This window comes from Schistocerca cancellata, chromosome 7, assembly GCF_023864275.1.
Source record: "Schistocerca cancellata isolate TAMUIC-IGC-003103 chromosome 7, iqSchCanc2.1, whole genome shotgun sequence".
In the NCBI taxonomy this organism is placed as follows: Eukaryota; Metazoa; Arthropoda; class Insecta; order Orthoptera; family Acrididae; genus Schistocerca; species Schistocerca cancellata.
The window spans coordinates 384,437,493-384,461,898 of NC_064632.1; the positions used below are offsets into that span (position 1 = coordinate 384,437,493).

At 42.7% G+C, this 24,406-nt stretch overlaps 2 non-coding genes across 2 annotated transcripts; one reads left to right on the top strand and one right to left on the bottom strand.

The window, feature by feature from the left end:
- Window positions 1-883: 883 nt before the first annotated feature.
- Window positions 884-958, bottom strand: Trnas-uga (transfer RNA serine (anticodon UGA)). The gene has a single exon. It is a non-coding gene; the product is annotated as a tRNA-Ser (tRNA).
- A 16,017-nt stretch (window positions 959-16,975) lies between these two features.
- On the top strand, window positions 16,976-17,050 carry Trnat-ugu (transfer RNA threonine (anticodon UGU)). The gene has a single exon. It is a non-coding gene; the product is annotated as a tRNA-Thr (tRNA).
- Window positions 17,051-24,406: the final 7,356 nt, after the last annotated feature.

The following is a 24,406-nucleotide window of genomic DNA, read 5'->3' on the forward strand; positions in this document are numbered from 1 at the left end:
CCATTAAACGTGTATATATGCAGAACTCAATTAATTAAAAATGAAAGGGGGCAAGCCTTAATGACTTGCTGTCTTTCAATGTCTAGCAGTTGACCTACTATTAACAGAGACTTTCGCCTATCTTTCAACACCATAATAAATTTCCTTTACTTCACGTCTAAGTTCACAAATTTTTGGTCACCAGACTACCGGTTTCTGTCTATAATGACCTTTATTAGATCTGTTTTATAAAAACATGTCCTAATATATTGGAGCCAAAGTGGCATCGTCAAATGCTAAACAAAACAATCAGCGCTAGCGTCATCAAATGTACAAAAATAATAGTACATGGCAATAGTTTATACATGGAAATAATATACATATAAAAAATATTATATATATTTGGCGATGCTGCCACTGATTTTGTGTTTAGCATTTGAAGATGCCACTATGGCTCCAATATACGAGGGCTGGAACATTAATAGTGGCAACTATTTATTTACAGCTCGTGCATAATAGATACGTGTTTGAAACTTTTACTGACCTTCATAGTAGTCACCTGCATTGTGTATAACCCGTTGCCAGCGATGTGGAAGTCGTAGGATACACTTAGCAGTACCAGTTGTGTTGACAGTACGAGCTGCGCAGTCTGTTGCCCGACGAATTTGTAGCAGTTCTGAAGCGAATGCCGTGAAGTGTTTCCTTCAGTTTAAAAACAGTGTTGAGCTCAGAAGGGCTTAAGTCAGGGGAGTGCAGCCCCATCAGTCAAACAAATCAGTACCAGCTTAGAGACAGAAGTGATGACACTTTCTGCAGGACTTGACCATCATTTTGCAGGACACTGCTCAAGCACTTACAGTACAAGCTGTTACTGGTTTGAAACTTCCTGGCAGATTAAAACTGTGTGCCGGACCGAGACTCGAACTCGGGACCTTTGCCTTTCACGGGCAAGTGCTCTACCAACTGAGCTACCCAAGCACGACTCACGCCCCGTCCTCACAGCTTTACTTCCGCCAGTACCTCGACTCCTACCTTCCAAACTTAACAGAAGCTCCTCTGCAGAGTGAAAATCTCATTGTGGAAACATCCTCCAGGCTGTGGCTAAGTCATGTCTCCGCAATATCCTTTCTTTCAGGAGTGCTAGTTCTGCAAGGTTCGCAGGAGAGCTTCTGTAGTCTGATGACAAAATATTTGTGACCACAGACTTGAAGTAAAGGAAATTTATTTTATATTCGGGTCACTGTTCAATTCGCGACCATGTCGCAGTTTGTGCTTCCATACCGCCACTGAACCTTTAGAGTTTTCGTCGCTTTTGTTTCATTTACCTTTATAGTACAACCTTTGCAGTGTTTTGTCAGACATTCGTAGTCCAGCGCCTTGCATGTATCTATAGAGGTAAATGTGACAACCTGATTCATGGACTTATTGCCTCTCTTTTGCAGGAAATACCTGGTGCAACAATGGTATCTGTAGACAGACAAATGTCTGTAATTTCTTTTGTTGCCCTCTGCATACATGCTTTACTGACTTCTGTTAGAGCATTATGCAAACGTTTATACCTGTCAAATTCGATGGGTGATAATGGAAGATCCATTTATAGCACAGAATATCTGGACTGTTTCTCTTCCCTTCCCAACAAACCTCATTGTAAAAGAAAGGCGAATATTCGCTTCACAATATTTTCTGCGTGTTCATGTACTTCATGTACTTTCCGTAAGTTCACACTTGGTATACCATTACAATTATACAATATATGCCTCTTCTCTTCCCTATGTCTGCACTAAACATAGCGGTTTTTAACCATTACAGTATTCACAATTAGCAATAGACAACTGCAGTTCTAAAAGAGTGTACTTGCTGATTAAAATATAACCGTTATTTTCCCACTTACAACGCCGACATCTTGTTCTTTTTCGGTAAGATGTTTCAACTTGCCATTGGAAGCACTGCCTGGCGAACTTTTGGGCCTAGCCTAACTTCGCTATGGGGTAACAATTTCTTCATTTTCGGTACGACTTCCAGCAACACGCTTGTGTTTATTACTGTAAAATTTCCGTCTGCAGTGAAACTTATTATTGGTAATTATTGGCATTTTGTGATGCAAAATCGTTGAAATACATCTAAAACAGTAAGAACAGCAAGATTACAACACGGATGCACGTGATAAACATAGGTAAACTGAAGTAAACCAGTTCTATCGACAGAAACATCAATTGCAATAAACCCCTACTTGCAGTATATCCCATATGTTGTTGTTCAGGATGTTATACAAACAAGTTGCTATGGAAATATGGGCGTAAAAGTTACTTAACGAGATATTTTAGGCAAAGTTTTGTGTTTGACTGTAGTGTGACAGCTAGGCATTAAAAAGAAAAACGCGGTCCATCTGCTTTTAAAAGGCATTTGAACACTAATATGATGAGGTAATATACGTAACGTTTATACTTTTAGAATCAGGAAAAGGCGCATCATTTTATTTAATAACAAATTAAATTTTCGTGTCTTGAGTGCTCGTGGCGTCCAGATCGCCTTAATGTTACAGCACGACCGCCAAACAAATGACGTCAGTAACATCGGAATTGTATGAAATAATGGGATTTACTCAAGTGCACAGTCACAAATAATGAGTTTAAAAAAGACACAATTACATTGTGAAGGTAATACTTAAAATTCACAAATAACAAAGAAAACTTGTCTGGTAAATTTTTTGCAACGAATGTAGCTCTATGAATGTGAGTGACAAGAAGCAAGGAAAAATAGAAGGTTTGTTTTGGGCGTGCAACCATGTTTTATTTTGTCACCTGAATAATGAGAATATTCGTATCAAATGCGCATTTTTATCCGGATGAATCCCTACGTAATGCTTCGTTACGTTAAACAGAGTCAGAAAAAACAGATTGCCACTCGGTGCGTAATGTGAATGCAGACATTACCACGCGTGCGATGGGTGTCATTGTGCACGGGCCACAACACGCCGTGAATATGGAAATGTATTGAGCATTTCCGACAAGACGCTTTATGGGAAGATATAACATCACACAGCCCGTTACAACCGGGGAATGGTCTGCGTTGGTGACGCAACTGTTGCTTTCATTGGTCAATGCGCGGTACTGCGTCAGGGGAATTTTTGTCACCCGTGTATTCCGGAAATCACTGGTGTTTGTGCACCTTTGTACACAGGTGTTGATCAAATTTTCTGGCTGTTACTTTTTTGTAGGTTCTGAGTAACGGAAAGAAAGTAACCTGTTGCCTGTCATCTTTAAACGCAGCATCACAATTAAAATTTTATGTATTAACTCTTAAAAGCTGCATCACAGAAATTATATCGCAACGAAGACGAACATCATTCTGTTGGAGTTACTTCCAAATCTTTGATGTTCGAAATTTCCTTCACCGTGGCCTGTTATAATAATATAAACTTCAATATTTCCGTATGTAAAGGGCAATGTCCTGACTGACTGGTGACTCATCATCGTCCAGTAAAACCTGCTAAGAGTAGCAACTTAAAACTTGGAGAAGGTGTTGATTCTGTGCTGTAGATATGATTTAAGGTTTTCGAATTTTCACACGTAGTGGGGCGAAATAAGGGATGAAATCAAAATATCCACGGGTCTACTGCCGGTCTACAGTGTCCAACGGGCACAATATTTCGGCGATCATACATGTCGCCATCATCAGGTGAACTGACGGACTGAGCTCCTGTGAAGGTGCCGGCACGGAGATCCGTACGCTATGGCTGCTCAGGGGGAACTGGGTTCGGTCGCGGCGGCGGCCCATTTAAATACCCTCCGCCCGCGGGAAGCTGACTCCGCCGTCCGCGCCCCGCGCCACGGTCGCGCGGTGGAACAGATTGCGACGGCGTCTGAGATGGCGTCGGTGTGATGGCTCTGTCCGCCGTGGTCGTCACAACTATACGTTTGCTCGCTTTACTCTTGATTAACCCAATCGCTGGTTCCCAAGCCTTGCTAAGATTATAGCCACAGTCACGGTTTATGAGGTCGTCATTGGTGCGAATTTCGATGGCCTCTCTAACAACGCTGTCCCAGTATCTCGACGTCTGTACCAGAATCCTCGTGCGTTCATATTCCATAGCGTGATTTTCCGACAAACAATGTTCAGCGACCGCCGACTTGCTCGGATACATCAGTCGAGTGTGTCTCTGGTGTTCACGGCATCGATCCTCCACGGTACGCATCGTCTGACTAATATACAACTTGCCACGTTGACACGGAATCTGGTACACGCCGGCCTTCCTCAAACCGAGGTCATCTTTGGCGCTCCCCACCAGTGCGCGAGTTTTATTCGGAAGACAAAACACAGTTCCGACCCGGTGTTTCTTCAAAATGCGGGCGATTTTCCCCGCGAGTGCGCCTGTATATGGAATAAACGCAGTGCCTACCTCCTCCCTTGTGATTTCGTCCATCTCCACAGGTTGTGCTGTAGTGGTTGGGCGGAGAGCACGTTGAATCTGCCACCCTGAGTACCCATTTTTTCGAAATACAGTTCTCAGATGTTCCAATTTCTTGGGTAGACTCTCTGCATCAGAGATAGTGCGCGCTCTATGTACTGGAGTTTTAAGTACCCCATTCCTTTGTGAAGGGTGGTGGCAGCTGTCTGCGTGCAAATACTCATCAGTGTGCGTTGTCTTCCGATACACCCCATGACCTAGGGTGCCGTCAGCCCTTCTCTTGACCAAGACGTCAAGGAAAGGTAATTTACCCTCCGATTCAGTCTCCATAGTGAATTTTATGTTGAGGTGTATGGAGTTTAGATGTGTAAGTAAGTCAAGGAGTTTATCCATACCATGTGGCCAGATGACGAACGTGTCGTCCACGTAACGGAAAAAGCAAGTAGGTTTCCATTCGGATGACGACAGGGCTTCCTCCTCGAAGCTCTCCCTGTACAAATTTGCTACCACCGGTGAGAGTGGGCTACCCATGGCGACTCCCTCCGTTTATTCGTAGTATTCTCCATTAAAAAGAAAATACGTCGAGGTCAAGACATGCCTAAAAAGTTCAGTGGACTTCTCCTCAAACTTCTGACTAATCAATTCTAGTGACTCTCGCAGGGGTACCCTCGTGAACAAGGAAACTAGAATTGATTAGCTAGACGTTTGACGAGAAGACCACTGAACTAGTTGTGACGACCACGGCGGACAGAGCCATCACACCGACGTCATCTCAGACGCCGTCGCAATCTGTTCCACCGCGCGACCGTGGCGCGGGGCGCGGGCGGCGGAATGAGCGCGCCGCGGGCGGAGGGTATTTAAAACGGCCGCCGCCGCGACCGAGCCCAGTTCCCCCTGAGCAGCCATAGCGTACGTATCTCCGTGCCGGCACGTTCACAGGAGCTCAGTCCGTCAGTTCACCTGATGATGGCGACATGTATGATCGCCGAAATATTGTGCCCGTTGGACACTGTAGACCGGCAGTACACCCGTGGATATTTTGATTATCAATACGCCGGGAGAAACTCAAGAATCACAAGGGATGAAATGTTTTTTGATTATGCGCCGCTATTAAGGCCATTTTTAAGCTATAACTACGAAAATTAATTTTTTGTTTCTCGGTCAGAAATGAAGAAATACGTGTTTCATCGTTTTTGTAAATTTAATCCATATGGAAATAAAACAGCAAATGAATTATTTTTGAAAGTAAATCGTCATTAAAGAACTACTATGGCATATTGTAACTACACCTATGAAAACTGGTATTTGATTTGTCGGTTATAAATTTTAGAAAATACGAGTTTCAGTGTTTTTTGAAATTCAACCCGTAATGGGATGAAATATTTTATGGAAATATTTCATTAAGAAAGCATTTTTAAAGCTAAATCAATGAACATTTGTATTTTGCGTCTCGGTTACACATACAAAATTACGTCTTACGGTGCTTCTGTACATGGAATGTGCAATGGGGTGAAACAGGGGATAAAATTTTTTATAAAATATTTCGCTACATCAAAACATTTTTAAAGCAAAAAATATGAAAACTGGTATTTAAATTCTAAAAAATATGTGTTAGGAAAAGAAAGTTCCTGTGGAAATGTCACCAAAGCAATTCAAAAGGCAGGATTAACAAAAGTCTCCGACTCCAGCTACCAGAGTCGCGTTTTGGTCAGGAGTACATTCGGAAAAGACCAAGCTTCTACCACCTTCATTTGAGCGAAAACTTTAGACGATGTTGACATCTGTGAATAACATAAAAATTCGAAAAACAGAAAAAAAAACTACGCAAGCAGAAGAGCAGGTGCAAAGCTAGTTATAATATTAATAGACACAGCGAGGTGACGATTTACTACGTGCCATGCATCAACATGAAGATGTGCGTAGGGCCTTCTTGTATGTATCAGGTATGTGAAGAAATACCATTTATTCACAAATGCTGAAGCATACAATTAAGATGTCATGCGAAATTACAACAGAATGGTCCATTTTCCTCCGTTGTTGATAATGTGAGAGACGAATATGAAAGTTTCTGTGCGTTTCAGACATATTATACTGAAACAGAATTTCAATGGTGACGCAAGAACGAAGAGCTGTCTCAACAGGGAACAGCTTAGTGTATCTTTCTGTAGCTGGCAGTCTGAAATTCTACTTAGCAAGTTCACTGAAGATAAGGTCTCATGTACGAGTATGTTGTACATACCCACACACGAAAAAACTTGCCAGTAAATTCGTGGGATGTTAACAAAGGTCTCTAACAATTCGACCATTTTCCTTGCCATGCACAACACCGCAAGAACGTTTTAACAATTCTCTGCAGCGATGGATATATGAAATACGTAACTAGAAGCTTTGACTGAACTACGAAACAGGTTGAGCAGAATTTCCTTCAGAAAACCTGAACGACATCGACGCTTACTGTCGAGAGTTTGTCACCCATTGTATACACGGACGAATACATTTTCTGGCCAATAAAATACATCAGAATAATGGAGTCAGTGAACTGCATTCTTACCACTGGTGTTTTAAACGGTGACTCTAAAAATGAGTATTTCTCGTGGTTTCACGAGTCTACCGTTGCAGATGTCATGTAAAAGTACACTCTTAACACGATGCGAATTTCCTTTGAGCTATGATCATTCCCATGACATTTAGCACCAGGGCGGTGTACCTCAGCGAATATCCACTTTACCACCGAACGTGACCGAATCGGACCAAGAATTACATTAGTATTAGTACCTTGTTCCTATGGTATTCATGATAAAAATTTTCCTGTGGCGGATTTGTCATGAATATTTCCTCCAAGGAAGGAAGATAAAGGTTTAATGTTTGCCGCCAACAATTTCGGAAGGAAATCATCGTTTCAAAGGAGGTGTCCAGATGTCCGCCTTAAACGATACAGGGAAATGATGAAAAATATAAATCTGAATGGCTGCACGGGTATTTCAACAACCTTCTTACAGAATAAATGAGTATTGCCCATTAGATTAAGGTGACATGGAACCAGGATTTATCAATAATGAAAGAAAAGACGGGGAACAGAATGGAGAGTTAGGAAAATTACATGTTGTAGACTAGTTGTGTCTAAGAAATGGCAAAGAGCTACTAGAATAGCAGTCACCATTAGGCGCATCGTAGAGAAAGACGAAATATAAAAATCAAACTATGTCCACGGCGTTTGGAAACCTGTATATATATAGAAAAGTACAAAAACAGAACACTAGCCTACTTTATCTACAAACGCAAGTACGAGGGCCGTTTAATAAATAATGCACCACATTTGTTTTCTCTGCCAGTGCAACATTGTGGAATAATGCCGGTTCAGCCCCTTAAGTTTCATGTAATTCAGACAGGTGGCGGCTGTACTGTAGCCTTCAAAATGGCGTCTGTAACGGAGATGCGTTCGATGCAGGAAATGACATTGAGTTCCTTTTGCGGAAAGCCAGAGCATCGCAAATGTTCACGGGAGCTTGCAGGATGTCTATGGAGACGTGGCAGTGAACAAAAGCACAATGAGTCGTTGGGCGAGGCGTCATCTTCGCAACAAGGTCGCGCAGACCTTTCCGATCTCCCGCGAGCCTGCCGCACACGCTGTGATTTCTGCAGTGTAGGAACGTGCGGCCAGTTCCATTCGACACCAACGGATCACAATCAAAAACTTCGCTGCTCAGCAGGATATCCCTATTGGTAGTACTGAGACACTCCTCCACCATTTGAGGTACTTATAAGCGTGGGCCCTCTGGGTTCTTCGCTGTTTTATTCGAACTGATCCTCCTTGAATATTTATTATTCCACCTGAAACACGCTGCGCGTATTAGAGGCTGGACAGAAACAATCCGATAATAATGTCAAAGCAAGGAATTATACATCCAAGCGAGGAAATGCTTCAAATAGCCACACATCGGAATTGCACTGTGGTGGAGATTGTAGTGGGACGCGAAATTGAAGCGTCACCCATTCACCAGTGTCAGCCCAGTTTGCAGGTGAATATAAATTTAATTTAGTGGTTTGTTTATGTATTTTTGTAATCTTTGTAATTGTTGTGAATTATCTAAAGTTTTGTATTTATTTTTTTATGTTTCATGTACGGAGAGGGCGGCGCAACGAACGGAGACAGCATCTTCACTGCCGGGGCCAGAGAGAAAATTGCTGGCCACTATACGTCACGGGTCGACAGCCAGAGAGCAACAGAAGATCCTGAAACCGAGTTGTTGCGTCGTGCTTCTAAAAACTGAAATAATAAGATTTTGTAATTTTATACAACAATGATGTCATAGAAAGTTTAATCATGTTGTAAATGGTCAGTCCTATCTTGTCAAGGTTCAGGTTCACGTCTATATGTAGGAAGACAATAAACTAGTGGATACTGCTAAAGTTCAAATACGTGTTCCGAGAATTTATTTATGAAGAATTATATGAATGAATTATTAATTTATTTGAGAAGATTATTAATTGTGACAACGTTCATCGCGAGTTTGAATCTGGAAAGTTTATTCAGTGTGGTTCTAATATTTGTTAAATCAGATAACTTGCGTTAATTTAATTTCTGAGAAGAAAAAAAATGACATCTAAATAGAAAAAAAGTTTGCACAAACAAATTGGACTGAGTGACGTAATTCTGCGCATACGACTCAAATGATGATGTTTTACAGTTTCGTTCAAGAACCATTCAGAGACAATTTAAAAAGAATTTAAATAATTTTGAAGTGTGTTGTAACTGACGTATGTGACGAAGTCTGCACATGGTCATATGTCAAAAGGAAATCATTTATACAAAACGTACGTCGTTGCACTACAAGATATGGTCATAAAACGGCAGCGAATAAATGATAAGCGAACATATGAGTATGTAAAGCAGTTTAGCTTTGCGCAGCTCAGCCGCTGCTGTGCTTTTCTGCAGTTGTTGTGCTTCATTGCTCTTGTCTCTGCGTATAAAACATGGGGCCTTAAGTTTGTATTACAATTCTGCAGCAAACCAGTCGGATACGCAATCAACAAAAAGAAGTCACGCAAATCTGGGTCAAAGGCCACAGTGGCATCCGCGGCAACGAACGGGTCGACTATTTGTCTAAATAAGGCGCAGCTTGAGGAAGGCCGTGTCCTCCAAAAATAGTGCTCCCAGACTTCTACAACAACTTAAACGATGATGCGAGTAAGACGGGATAAACAGTGTAGGAAAATGACCAACGACAATGGTGAATATTATAGAGCGATACGCCGTGTGATGTCGGCAGTGCATTGGTACATGAAGCAAACGGTGTCAAGAGGATTTTATACTATCACTGTACAAATAAAATTGTGTCACGTTCGGCTGAATAAACATTTACATCGTCTGGTACTGATCGACAAAACTCTTTGTACTTGTGGAAAAGAAGGAAGCAACGTGAAGAATACAATATGTATTCCCGAAAAGACAGATAGGACAGGTTGAACACTAAATCAGATGTTAGGGGTACAAAAGCCCCAACCGCAGAACCACTCTTTTGGAGGCAGCATACGTATCCGTATATAAACTCTCTCTCTCACACACACAGCTCTCAAGGAATTAGGTACACCCATTAGGTCAGTCAGGGTGAATTACAAATCCTGTGAGTATGGCAAGACTTCATATTGGTCAGAAGAGAAACCAACAACAAGAGACCGTGTGCGAGAGCGGCCAGGTGGGGAAACCAGAGCTGAAACAAACAACCGGACTACCTCGAGATCGAGCCCCAAATCCCGAATACTTCAGAAGCCAAATCGGACACGCAAAGTGTGCTGTATACGTATAAGATTTTTAGTTGAGAGTAATACTCATTTGGTAAGGGAATTTAATTTAATGTCTATAGGTACGTAAGTGCAGTATATACATACAAATATTACAAAAACAATACCTGTTTCGCTATGAACATAATTATGGTTTGCTGAATGGTCATGAAATCAAAAGCCAATAATTGGAAAATATAGCCATTATTATTAAGAACATGGCAACTTCTAGTACCACAGGCCCATTGTCTTATTGCAGTGCTAGTTCTGTAGCATAGCCTGTAAGCTTAAGAAGTTAATACCATTGCAGTACTCTCTTCGTAGGTGATTTGTCCAGCTTTGCTCAGTGCACATTACAGAAAAATCACTTCTAACGTCAGTAGCCCTGGTCAAGAATTTAAAGTTTGCCTAGCTTTTACTGTCCAGCTGAACCCATTATCTGGAGCTAATTTAGTTACTTACAGTGCCCTTTGACATAGCAACCATTACTGGGATAATAGTATATTTCAGACCTGAGGTTATATGCAAAAATTTTCTCGATTTTAAAACCTCAAGCATCCCACAGGACTGGAAAGTAAGACTCTTATCAATGAGACACAAGGAAGAAGAAAAAGATGAGTCTCATAATTTTAGAGGAATAACTGTGATTAGAACTTTTAGCAGATTTTATGGACGGATTATTAAACATTTTTAAAGATGGAATTTAAGGAAGCGGAGGCCGTGGAACTAGCTGAGTTCAGAGAACGGAAATAAACTACAGATCATTTACTTTGTTTGCAAAACATACTTCACTAAGTATTTGTAGCCGAGGATAAAGAGCCATGATAATACATCTTTATCCAGTTGGTGCACAGTTTTATAACCATCAGAATATAATCCTGTGATTATAAAAGCAATTCATGAACTACATGGGAAGTCTACAGCAAACATTTCTCTCGCTTGGATTTAGTGTTAGAAAGAGATGATGTCAGGGATGCACCCTATCACTGACATTTTACAAAATAAAATATATACAAAGAAAGCGTTGGAAAATTCGGGGAAAAATGTAAGAAAATCTCTACAAATGACTATATATTCACTACAATTTGGTGATGACCAGCTAATTTTGGTATTAGATAAAAAAGGACATCGAATATATCAACACGAAATTAATGGGAGAGTATAAATAAAGGGTCTTTCACGTCAACATGTATAAGACAGAACACATATAATTAGGAGGAAGTAATCAAGATTTGGAAAGTGGGTAGAAACAGTTAAACATATTGGTGGGGGGGGGGGGTACAAATATTTAGGATAAAAATCAAACAGGATGGTAAACAAGATAAGGAAATTAAAAATAAATGCTAGAAATTTAACTATAGGAACATTAAATGGTATTTTATTGGCTCAAGAAAGCAGAATGAAAACGAAATAAAATATCTTTACAACAACTATTAGACTTACGGATCAGAAATACGGACAGTTAAATCTCATTTAATGAAAATGCTGATAGCAAATGAGTGGGTCTGCTGCGATATCCAGGCGTGCAAGGGTCGGAAAAGAAGTCAGGAAGAAAATGGGTGTTCAAGTTCGAATAGTGATTTGTGGAAGAAAAATAATGGAAGAAAAGTAAGTAATACAATACAGACATATGAAAAGAATGTCAGAGGAGTGGTTGCCACGGCGGAACATGGAGTGCTAACCACCAAGAAGGAAGAAAAGATACGAAGGAGACCACTGGCCACATTGATGCAACGAACCCAAACATTAATTGAAGAGGAAATATTGAAGAAAATTTATGAACCCATAAGAACGAATGCAAAATGAAAATAGAGTTTGGTGGATAACCTTTTATTACTGATAGATGAATATTCGGTGTAAGGTACGGAATAAAAATAGTAATAATAATATGTTGTAAACTTTGCATTTCCGTTAAGAGGTTTATGTGAAAGTAGAGCGTAGCATTATCAGTAAAATTCTATTCATCGCGTCCAAGTCAGCCAGAACTTAGATACGAGAGCTTGAGAAAAATATCGGAATGAAATTTATTCAGTAAAGCAGTGCGAGGACGGCAGTTCCTTGTCGTTTACTCCTGAAGGCGGATTCCTCCTGCCTCAAGGTGGATCAGGCTTTGTACGGAGGGAGCTTAGTGTGTAAAGCGGCTAATGGGCGCCGGATGCTGTGAAAGGATATGCCGGGCCGCTGCCACGGGAGAAGTGGATCGTTACGAGTAACAAGTTGTCAGAGTCAGAAACGGGCCCGCTCGTAAACGAGAGAAACTCCGGGTGCTTCCCGTGAAGTGCCTCGTGAAAGCGAGAGCACGGCCAGAGTTCGGCGTGCGCGCGCTGAGTGCTGCCGACATCTTGTTCTGTGTCGCGAATAATGGCCGGCTTGATGCGCAAACAGGACAAATCTCAACAGTGGGTGTTTCGCCTTTCTGTCTCCAAAATCTGGATACCGGGTGTAATTTCTGCCGCAGAACTCATATTGGCGGCCTCATTTTTGTACTGATAAAGTTCGAGTCATGTGCCTTTGGCGGTGTGAGGGAGGAATAAATAAAGTTTAAACAACGTCCAATTTGACGTCACCATTTCTATTACACGCGAGAGATAGCAAGTAACGACAATTTTTGTACTGGGCGCATGCAGTACAATTTTATTGTAAATGATTGAGGTGATTTCATTAACTCATAGTAGCTATATTAATTGACATACTGTCACAAAACTCAGCATTCAAAAGCTTTGCACTGTGGCAGCTGCACTTCATATTTCTTCCACGAGAGCACAGCAGTGACCAATTATGGAAGATGGCGACAGGTGTCGAGAAAGCGTATGTTGTCCTTGTGTTGTATTCACACAATTCCGCGGTAACAGTGCAACGGCATTTCAGGGAGAAGTTCATAAAAATTCACTAATCCAACTCCATTTTCTTTTGAGTCATCAGTCTTGTGACGTTATATGGCCTGCGGGACTTTATCTCCTGTGCCAACCATTTCATCTCATTGTAGCACTTGCAACCTACATTCTGAATTATTTACTCGACGGATTCCAATCTCCGTTCTGCTCTTCAGTTTCTACCCTGTACAGTTCCTGCTAGTGCTATGGGAGTAATTCTGTGGTGTTTTAGCAGATGTCTTATCATCTACTCCCTTCTTCTTGTGTTTTCCATACATTCATTTCCGCTCCGATTGTGCGAAGGACCTCCTCGTTTATCACCTTATTATCCCACCTAATTTTCAACAGTCTTCTGTAGCACTACATCTCAAACGCTTAAATTCTCTTCTGTGCCGGTTTTCCCACAGTCCACTTTTCACTACCGTAGACCTCTCATGGTCAGGAATGTGCTTTTTGCCAGTGTTATTCTGTTTTTTATGACCTCCTTCCTCCGTGCATCATGGGTTGCTTTGCTACTTAGGGACCAGAATTCAGAATTCCTTACTCTCTACTTCGCGATCCCCAATTCTAATGTTAAGTTTCTTGCTGTTCTCATATATGCTACCTCTCATTACTTTGTAATTCTTCGATATACTCCCCATCCGTATTGTATACTCATTAAACTTCATTCCATTCAACGCAGACGCTGTAATTCTTTTTCACTTTCACTGAGGATAGAAATGTCATCAGAGGATCTTACCACTGACATCCTTCCGCGGTAAAATTTTATACTGCACTTGAATCTTTCTTTCATTTCCGTCATTGCTTCCTCGATGTACAGATTAAGAGAAGAGGTGAAAGACTGCACTCCTGGCTTACTCCTTTTTAATCCAAGCACATCGTTCTTGGCAGTCTCATCTTACTGTTCTCTCTTGGTTCTTGTACATGTTTTATGTTGCCAGTCTTTGCCTATAGCTTACACATATTTTTCTCAGAATTTCGAACATCTCGAACAATTACACATAGTTGAATTTTTGTCCAGGTCGAAAAATCTCAATCGCAACGTCAGAATCAGCTGTCTGGTGCTTTACCTTCCCTAAAGCCAAATTGATCGTCATGTAACAAATCCTCAATATTCTTTTCCATTCTTCTGTGTACTTTCTTGTCAGCTACTTCGATATATGAGTTTTTAAGCTGATTGTTCGATATGTTTCGCACTTGTCGGCTTTTGCTATCTTCGGAATTGTGTGGATGATGTTTTCTGAAAGCCTGATGGTATATCGCCTGTCCAACATAAACTACTCACCAATGTTAACAACTTCTTGATGCAATAATTTACCAACAGCTGTATGTATTGTAGAAATTTATTTTATTTTATGAACTTCTATGTGCTACCTGTTTCGGCATTATATTGATGCCATCTTCAGGCCCCACTCGTCATAGCCGTAAAATCACTATACACGGAAGGGGCCATATAGCTGGATCCGTGAATCAAATCGTCCTGCAACAGCTCTTGGTGGCCAGGTGACACAGACTGGCCACCAAGAGCTGTTGCAGGACGAATTGATTCATGGATCCAGTTATATGACTCCTTCCGTGTATAGTTAACTTTCTTCTGTAGAGAGCCGGTGGATAAACCATCTGCTGAAATGGCAGCTTCACCCGTTCCGCCGCTTGGTGGCAGGCTGTCTACACTAAACTTGTACACGATAGGTGAGTAATGCAATACGGCCTTTAATGACGATTGAAACATCGTCATATGATCCGGAAGTATTAAAGAGTCAGAACCCGTTCAATCTGACAGTTCAGAAGGCTGCGCGCGTTAAAGCTCCTCTTCCGGGATTGGGGAGGCACATAACTCACAGATCGAATCCGTCTCACGGATTAACACCGAAGGCTGGTGAGGTGGCCAGCTTGGATTTGGTTCTTCGGCGGTTTCCCACTTCCCACTAGCTGAATGCCTGGCTGGTACCCATGTCCACCTTAGTTACAGGCAACGCAAACATTTAGTTCACGTTCTCACACTTGAAATTTTCTCTGGAAGCACTCAGATGGGCTGTACAGATTCCGTCCTGTTGGGGTTTGTGATATCAAGAAGGGCATTCGGCCACCCAGTGTCACTAACATTGCCGCTACCCATACAACAAAGCCTAACCCATAGGAAAACGGGAAAAGGCGGGGAAGGAGAACAAGAACAAGAAGAGTGAAAGTTCAGTGGGTCCTGAAGATTCGTCTGATGTGGTGAAGTATGATAGAGCACAGAAAGCCATTAGTATTTCAGGGAGAAGTTCATAAAAATTCACTAATCCAAGTATTAGTATTTTATGAGAACCCGCCGACCAACAATCTTGGCATTATTGCTACACTTTATTGTGTAAAACTCCAAGAAATCAAATTGTTATTCCTTTTATCTACAACAATCTTAAAAAGGGAACATATGTACACCACCTTTATTATTTCGTGTGTACAATGAGCAAATTCTTCAGAGGACAGCATTATGCATAAGTATGACGTATAGGTAAAATGTTCCCAGGGTGAACATCTGGAACGGGACCATTAGGGCTGCCAACTTTTTGTGTGAGATGATAGAGCGCACTAAAGCAAATATACAGGACTTGGGGTGTATACTTCCGTACAATACTGTTATCAGATTATTATTTTCTGAGTTCACTGTGACACGTCCACTGTATTTCGGAATGCTGAGATATCAAATTAAAAGTCGACAAGACAGTGAACCGACTCACTGGGGTGGAGAGCTTCGCGTCTGGTCTCGCACCACATATCATGGAGGACGGATCGTCCCTAATGGCTACACAGCCTCATTGCAATCACTCTATTCTTATGTTTCACTGTTTGAGCACAGTGTTAAGTTAATTGTTCTTAGCGTGACATTACTCATTACCTGAAGAGAATTGAGAAAGGTAAAGCAGATGGAACGGAGAGGAATAGCTTGATGTTCCGTCGCTAATATTTCTTTAAATATTTGCCAAATAAAGGATTGGCTATAGTCATTAATAGTGACTAGATTTTTGGAGGCATTCTCAAATTGTCACTTACACCGAGGGTATACTTCCATAGCGTGTTATAGGTGTAGAGGTGTAATCTGAAGGAAATTAAGAGGAACCGCTGGTGACTTGAAAACTGCAGATCTAATAAGGCGTACTTGAACGGCTAAACTCAAAGTAGAAGCAAATAAATAAATAAAACAGTCCGAACAGGCCTTGCAGGCCCAACGCTACCGACCGGCCGCCGCGACACCCTCAGCCCTAAGGCGTCACCGGATGCAGATATGGAGCGGCATGTGGTCGGCACACTACTCTCCTGGCCGTTGTCAGTTTTCATGACCGGTGTCGCTACTTCTCACTCAAGTAGCTCCTCAACTGGCCTCACAAGAGCTGAGTCCACCCAGCTTATTAACAGCTCTCGGCACTCCCGGACCATCACCCAGCCAAGTACCAGCCATAAACTTATATGTATATGGTGTCTGTTCCTGCGGATATGTCCGAAAGACCAGAACACCATTGATGACCTGCAGCCGTCTAGAAAGAAATTAGAATTATATAAATACCTTCAGCTGCTAACGGGCGTCGATATATATCAACGGGGACAGGTGAACATGTGTGCCTCCACCGGGACTCGAACCTGGGATCTCCTACTTACATGGCAGACGCAGGGCACAGAGGACAGGGCGACTGCAGGGATTATCTCGGGAACGCCTCCCGCGAGACCCACATTCTCACCTTGTATCTCCACACACTACATTCGTAGTGTCCCACCCCAACAGACTCATTACTCGTGGAAGACATTCTTACCAAGTGCCGTAAGAATTCGGGGAATATGTGTGCATCCGAAGAAGGAGGTCATGGCCGGTGTTGCCAGAACTATATACTTACATGGATATGGTGCCTGTTCTTTCGGACATGTCCATATAAGTATATAGTTCTGGCATCACGGTGCCCTCGGTGGCTCAGATGGATAGAGCGTCTGCCCTGTAAGCAGGAGATGCCGGGTTCGAGTCCCGGTCGGGGCACACATTTTCACCTGTCCCCGTTGACATATAGCAATGCCCGTTAGCAGCTGAAGGTATTTATATAATTCTAATTCAGTACTAGCCAAGCCCGACAGCGCTTAGCTTCGGTGACCGAGCGGGAAGGCTGTTGAGAAACTGAAAGTACATAGTCATAAAAAGTAAGGGTTCGAACTTAAGTCTCCGTGTGGCACATTTTGTTAATTCACAGCAAGTATTCAGTGTGAGTGTCGTTACACAGGAAAAAGTAATCTTGTGCCGCTCCAACGTACGTCGTCCGAACGTTTCTGCCCGTTGGATAAATTATCAGAGTGAGGTTGTAACAATTTTGCGCTCATATGACACTGATGTTCTTAAGTTGCAGTAAACATAGAGATGACTGGAAATTCCGGTGATTTGATTTGTATGTTATTTACTTTTAATCATCGGTGTAGCAAATGTGTTCGGTTTAGCCCACAACAGCAGTGTGTGGAATATGAAAGAGAAGTGTTACGAGAAGAAGACTTTTTTCTGGTTGTCTAGGCGAGGAGAATGGCTACAGAACTCTTAGAGGTTGACTCCCTTACACAAAATATACCCATAAATCATCGAAACTTCCATAGATAGAACTTAATATTAAATCATCTGCCTCCCAATAATGATTTGATGTAACACACTAATTTAGTTGCTATCCGCAACAGAATATTGCATCATTTCTTTATTTACTTAATCCGTGAACTAGACATACTAACGAATGTGCTCACGTAAATAGTTACTGATTTGCTTTATTATTGTCTACTAAACTTAATTACGACAAATTTCGTTACTCTTAAGTTATTAAGTACTTTCAGAACACGCTGTATTCCTGAGAATGGTCTACCTTCGCGTTGTGACAAGCCGTAAGACTCGTGAAACAATAACTGCCAAATCAGTTGTTACTCGGCTGCGCTGCTCAAAACAGTAACGCCTGATTAGTAACTACGTATCTGTGCAGTGCTAATTGATGACGTATGACGTCGGTCACTGGCGGGTTCCTGAAATCACTGTTAGCGGCGACTTTGTGTGAACGACAGAAGGGCCGATCGCACATCAAACGTGATTCAGTTTTCGCCACACCTGCAGATATCTGATGAACACCAACAGCTTAATCGGAGTAACGATCTTGTCGAAACAAATGACAACCTTCGCGTTGGGTCCGCACCTCGCTTCACCAAAGCCGTTGGAAGCACCTGTTCTACCATTAGCGCACACACAAACACCGTCTGTGAGATAGATTCTAGCTTTTGCATCACACACGGATAACTGATTTGGCTGCTGTGCACAACCTAAATGAGAGACTCCGACATATTTTGGTTGAACGCTCCCTCCATTCTTCACCCACTCTCCGTTTTTCAGAGAGCCGCCCTTAAAGATTATGGCACCCGATTAACTCAAATTGGACGCTGTCGATAGGTAATTGAAAACTGAGCTTTTGCATCACGGTGCGTGGGACCCACAAACCCATATTTCCTAGAAAACGACGAAAGAAACTTTTACGATAGCTGCTGTGATACCCATAAGATACAAGCTGATTAGCATAGACGCCGCTGGTGTAGCTACCAAGAGATCTGGCTGGGGAGAATAGAAACTCTATCCGATTCTGAAGTTTTTATTTTTATTTTCCTTCTTTACTGAAAGTGGAAGGAATGGCAGGCGGTGCACTCGTGGTCTAGGGGTCACGTATTTTATTGCTGGTCGAAATGTCCTCGGTCCCAGGTTCGAGCCCCACCACCGCTTAAATTTAGGAAAAAAAATCACCTGGAATGGCGTCGATGACTTCCGGGATAAGAAGTCGCCCTCATTCTGCCAACGGCTTTGTCAGAGTTCGGAGAACAGCGGCTCAGGGAACTCTCTTGCCCTTGGGGTGGGAAACTGCCCCTAATAGCGGAAGAATTGACAATAATAAACGCCATGAAGATTCAGAATTCAATGGAAACTACCGCATTAAAGACACACACTGTGTATCCAAAGGACAAGTGGCTTGTACTCAAAAAGTGTTTTGAGTTCAGAATGGTTCCTTGTCCGGATCTCCGAGAGGGGACTGTCAAGGGAGAGGTGACCATGAGAAGAAGACTTGATAATCAACGAAAGAATAATGTTCTACGAGTCGTGGTGTGGAATATCAGAAGTTATAACGTGGTAGGGAAACTAGAAAATCTGAAAAGGGAAATGCTAAGACTCAGTCTAGATGTAGTGGGCGTCAGTGAAAGTTAAATGGAGAAAATACAAGGATTTCTGGTCAGATGAGTATAGAGTAACATCAACAGCAGCAGAAAATGGTATGACAGGAGTAGGATTCGTTACGAATAGGAAGGTAGAGCATGGAGTGGGCTCAGTAGGCTGTACAGTTGAAGATATCTTAGGGAAGTCACATACACTCCTGGAAATTGAAATAAGAACACCGTAAATTCATTGTCCCAGGAAGGGGAAACTTTATTGACACATTCCTGGGGTCAGATACATCACATGATCACACTGACAGAACCACAGGCACATAGACACAGGCAACAGAGCATGCACAATGTCGGCACTAGTACAGTGTATATCCACCTTTCGCAGGAATGCAGGCTGCTATTCTCCCATGGAGACGATCGTAGAGATGCTGGATGTAGTCCTGTGGAACGGCTTGCCATGCCATTTCCACCTGGCGCCTCAGTTGGACCAGCGTTCGTGCGGGACGTGCAGACCGCGTGAGACGACGCTTCATCCAGTCCCAAACATGCTCAATGGGGGACAGATCCGGAGATCTTGCTGGCCAGGGTAGTTGACTTACACCTTCTAGAGCACGTTGGGTGGCACGGGATACATGCGGACGTGCATTGTCCTGTTGGAACAGCAAGTTCCCTTGCCGGTCTAGGAATGGTAGAACGATGGGTTCGATGACGGTTTGGATGTACCGTGCACTATTCAGTGTCCCCTCGACGATCACCGGTGGTGTACGGCCAGTGTAGGAGATCGCTCCCCACACCATGATGCCGGGTGTTGGCCCTGTGTGCCTCGGTCGTATGCAGTCCTGATTGTGGCGCTCACCTGCACGGCGCCAAACACGCATACGACCATCATTGGCACCAAGGCAGAAGCGACTCTCATCGCTGAAGACGACACGTCTCCATTCGTCCCTCCATTCACGCCTGTCGCGACACCACTGGGGGCGGGCTGCACGATGTTGGGGCGTGAGCGGAAGACGGCCTAACGGTGTGCGGGACCGTAGCCCAGCTTCATGGAGACGGTTGCGAATGGTCCTCGCCGACACCCCAGGAGCAACAGTGTCCCTAATTTGCTGGGAAGTGGCGGTGCGGTCCCCTACGGCACTGCGTAGGATCCTACGGTCTTGGCGTGCATCCGTGCGTCGCTGCGGTCCGGTCCTAGGTCGACGGGCACGTGCACCTTCCGCCGACCATTGGCGACAACATCGATGTACTGTGGAGACCTCACGCCCCACGTGTTGAGCAATTCGGCGGTACGTCCACCCGGCCTGCCGCATGCCCACTATACGCCCTCGCTCAAAGTCCGTCAACTGCACATACGGTTCACGTCCACGCTGTCGCGGCATGCTACCAGTGTTAAAGACTGCGATGGAGCTCCGTATGCCACGGCAAACTGGCTGACACTGACGGCGGCGGTGCACAAATGCTGCGCAGCTAGCGCCATTCGACGGCCAACACCGCGGTTCCTGGTGTGTCCGCTGTGCCGTGCGTGTGATCATTGCTTGTACAGCCCTCTCCCAGTGTCCGGAGCAAGTATGGTGGGTCTGACACACTGGTGTCAATGTGTTCTTTTTTCCATTTCCAGGAGTGTATGTTGGAAAGAAAAACATGGGTACAAAGAAGGTTACTGCGGAAAAAACCATGAGTAACAGAAGAAATACTTCAGTTGATCGTTGAAAGAAGGAAATATAAAAATGTTAAGGGAAATTAAGGAATACAGAAATAAAAGTCACTTTGAAATGACAAACAGGAAGTGCAAGGAAGGTAAGGCAGAATGGCTGTAGGAAAAATATGAAGAAACGAAAAAACAGTGATTGTTGGTGCGAATACCTCAGCATATAGAAAAAAAAACATAAAAACCTGCAGTAAAGGCAAGAGCAATAGCTGCAACATTAAGAGTGTAATGGGATTTGTACTGTTAAATGCAGAGGAGGGAGCAGGGAAGAGGTACAGTTTTAGACATAAAAACTGACCGCCAGCTGGCCGCCACAGAGACAAGTCCGAGTCGTTCACTTAAGGTCGCCAATAAAACTGACCACCCCTGAAAACTCCAAGTTGGGCCATATGCACAATCTGTCAACACTGTAAGATGCGGAAGTGTTAGGAGGAAGTGTTGTCTGCTTCCGAGATATTGTCAGGTTGTGTGAGCCCGTGGTCTAGTGGTTGCTGGCACGGTAACTCAGCGTGTTCGGTCAGAGGGTAAGCTGCCCTCTGTAATAAAAAAAACTGAGTTAATGGATAAACTACGACCTGAAAAGGGTGTCTTGCGACGTCCGCCCCGAGCAAATACAACGAACGAAAACGAACAAAATGAGATAAAAAAAAGTGGTAATCGTCGTGTATTCTGAACTTATAGTCTCCTGTTCGCCTCCAAATTTTTTTTTCCGCATTTCGGCCCTCGTCTAAAGTTATGAGTGTGATTCAACATCGAAGATAATTCGCTTCACATTCTATCCTCCAGCAATAACAAGTACTTCCAGAAACAATTCCGCAGGACAGCTCGTGGCTGCGTCGCGATCGTAACAGCTTACGCTCGAGTGTTTCCTCACGCTGCAGCGGCTACCGGCCACCGGCCACACGCCACCCGCCACCTGAAATCCGGCGCCGCCCATGTGAAAGCAGCGCGACGCTGTCAGTGTAAACTCGAGCAAAGAGTAGTGTGAACATAATATTTTACATCTTATAGCTCCAAAAGCGTGTTTTGGGCTACGAATTCTGTCCTAAGAAGTATGTGCATCACTGCTGGAATTTGTTCCTAACAGCTGAGACACCTTTCGGTCGCAGTGTAAGAAAATCGAGCAACAAAACTACATCACCGCTGCTACTGCGTGATAACGCTCTCTGTTGATTTGAGAAACAAAACTATCCAGGACATTGATAGGAAAGTCGTCTCACTGGCAGTTGTATTGATAGGGAAGTCCTCTCTCAAGCACTTGTCCCTCTCGTCATATACTCGTAAAATTTTACCTTTCCCGCTCTTGATCGATCAACCGTCAAGGCAATCCGTTTCTAGACGAAAATACTCTTAAAACTACTCTGGTTTAATGACATCGTTAGAACCAGTAGGTTTCTACAGGCGTAGAATTTGTGAACTACTTTAGCATTGTCAGATTGTTTTATATATCGTGAAAGAAAATTCTGCTGCTGATTAATTTCTCTTTGATGATTACTGTTACGTTGAGTTAACTAATGAAAAACGCAAATAAAATATTCACTATTCTAATACAAATTAAATTCAGCTTACTACAGAAACATCACGACGGCAGCCTGTCTTAATATAGCATTAAGTATCTATAAGACGATTGAGCCTATTTTAACACCAATTAGTAGGACATTACTTACTTTTCACTTCGAAATATCTGTATTTACTTCATTTCCTGTATCATTCGCAAGTATTATGAAATTGTGGTAGTTCATAGATAAAATTACGTATTCACAACAACAAAAAATGTCGGCAGAAAACAAAAGTGGCATTATGAATTTGGCAGTACTTTAAGGTTTTCGCTTCGACACTAAGGGTTACTAAAAGTAGCAAGACGAATTTTAGTCGAGCGTTGTATTACGATTCCCTTATTGAGTTTGTATCTGCCTGCTTGTAGCTCTGCTACAAAAGAATTAAAAATCTAGCTTTCAGCGAGTCTCGAAATGCGAACTACGGCAGCGTGCACCTGACAAGCAAGAACGTTACCTAGGAGCTAGCGAACAGGTGCAGTCTCTTTGGTATACTTATTGACTCAGTAGTCGCTATGGCAGATAAATCGCAACAAAAGAGACGAGAGTAGTTGTATTTCCCGTGTGGAACTACTTTCGTTGACTCAAAAGCATTAACTGATATCTTTATGTCACATCTCAAGAGAAAATCAAGTGAATTTAGCAGTATAGTTCTGAGCCATCAAGGAAGTAACTCGTCGGTCACAGAGTTGCCAAACACATTCTGCGCTGTTGCCAAGTTTCTGTTATACTGCCAGGAAGGATACCCGCTGATGTGTTCTGTGATGACCTCGGAAGTGACTATAGCTGTGTCTCAAAGTTGCGAGTGGCGAGGGCCGCAAGATCCTCATTATATGTCAATGAGTCTTATTCGCATTTCTGTAACTAGGTTTAGGGGATGGAGTGCAATTACTTGTAATACATCGATGCACTGAATTTATTTGTGTTTTACTGTCTTAATCGGACCGAAACTTTGAAGACGTACTCACCAGACGCGATTAACAATTTTGAAGCTTCTCCAGCGGTTGAATTAGCAATGTAACTTTACTGTACAATATTGTTACTGAGACCACTGTCGTTGGCACATCCGCCAGAAGACAGGCATGGCCTGGCTTATTGTTGTCAGCTTTTATGACTGATATTCTGCCTTTGCCGAACCGTGAAGACTTAAGGTGAATTCGAACATTCCATATGGCAAAAATTTGATGTTTCTATTCTTCCAGCTCTAACATTCAAGAAACAGTTACAATAAGTGGCAGAAATGCGCCTGTGAACCAGCAATTAATAATGCGGTCATAATTAGTGGAATCTGACAAATTCCATCTGTCATCTGATAATTGTGAAAAACATTTTTCATCTGCAAAGCACCGCAGTATGAACTCAAGGATTTCATAGGATTCCTCTACTTAATTTCGTTATGATCATTTTCAATGACAGTAGGGGAGAACCAAAACCATCTGACTTGAAATATACTTTTCCAGCGGGATTTGAATGTTTGGCTACAGTTACAGTAGCACGTCTAGTGAGGTATCAAGAATGTGAGCAATCACTCATTGCTGTAGCACAGTTTAGGGCAGAAAGAAGCAGGTTTCCAACAAAGTAAACGATGAGAGACACTGTCGCTGTCACTTATTAAACAGGAATTGTTCAGAATATTACAACTACATCTAGTGAAATGAGTAGGCTGATGCACCTCCAGTCCGACACTATCACTGAATTGCCAAACCTTTTACGAATAGCACTTAAGATAAAAATGTGTGTGAGTGTGTGTGTGTGTGTGTGTGTGTTCTTTCTGGCATTTCCGAAAGAACAGACACTACGAATCAAAATAGACAGCCTTGTTAATCAATTAAATATCGAAGCACAGATGTTCAGGCTGTTATGGGCGGTAAAAGAGAACAACGGCGTCAGATAAATTTGAACC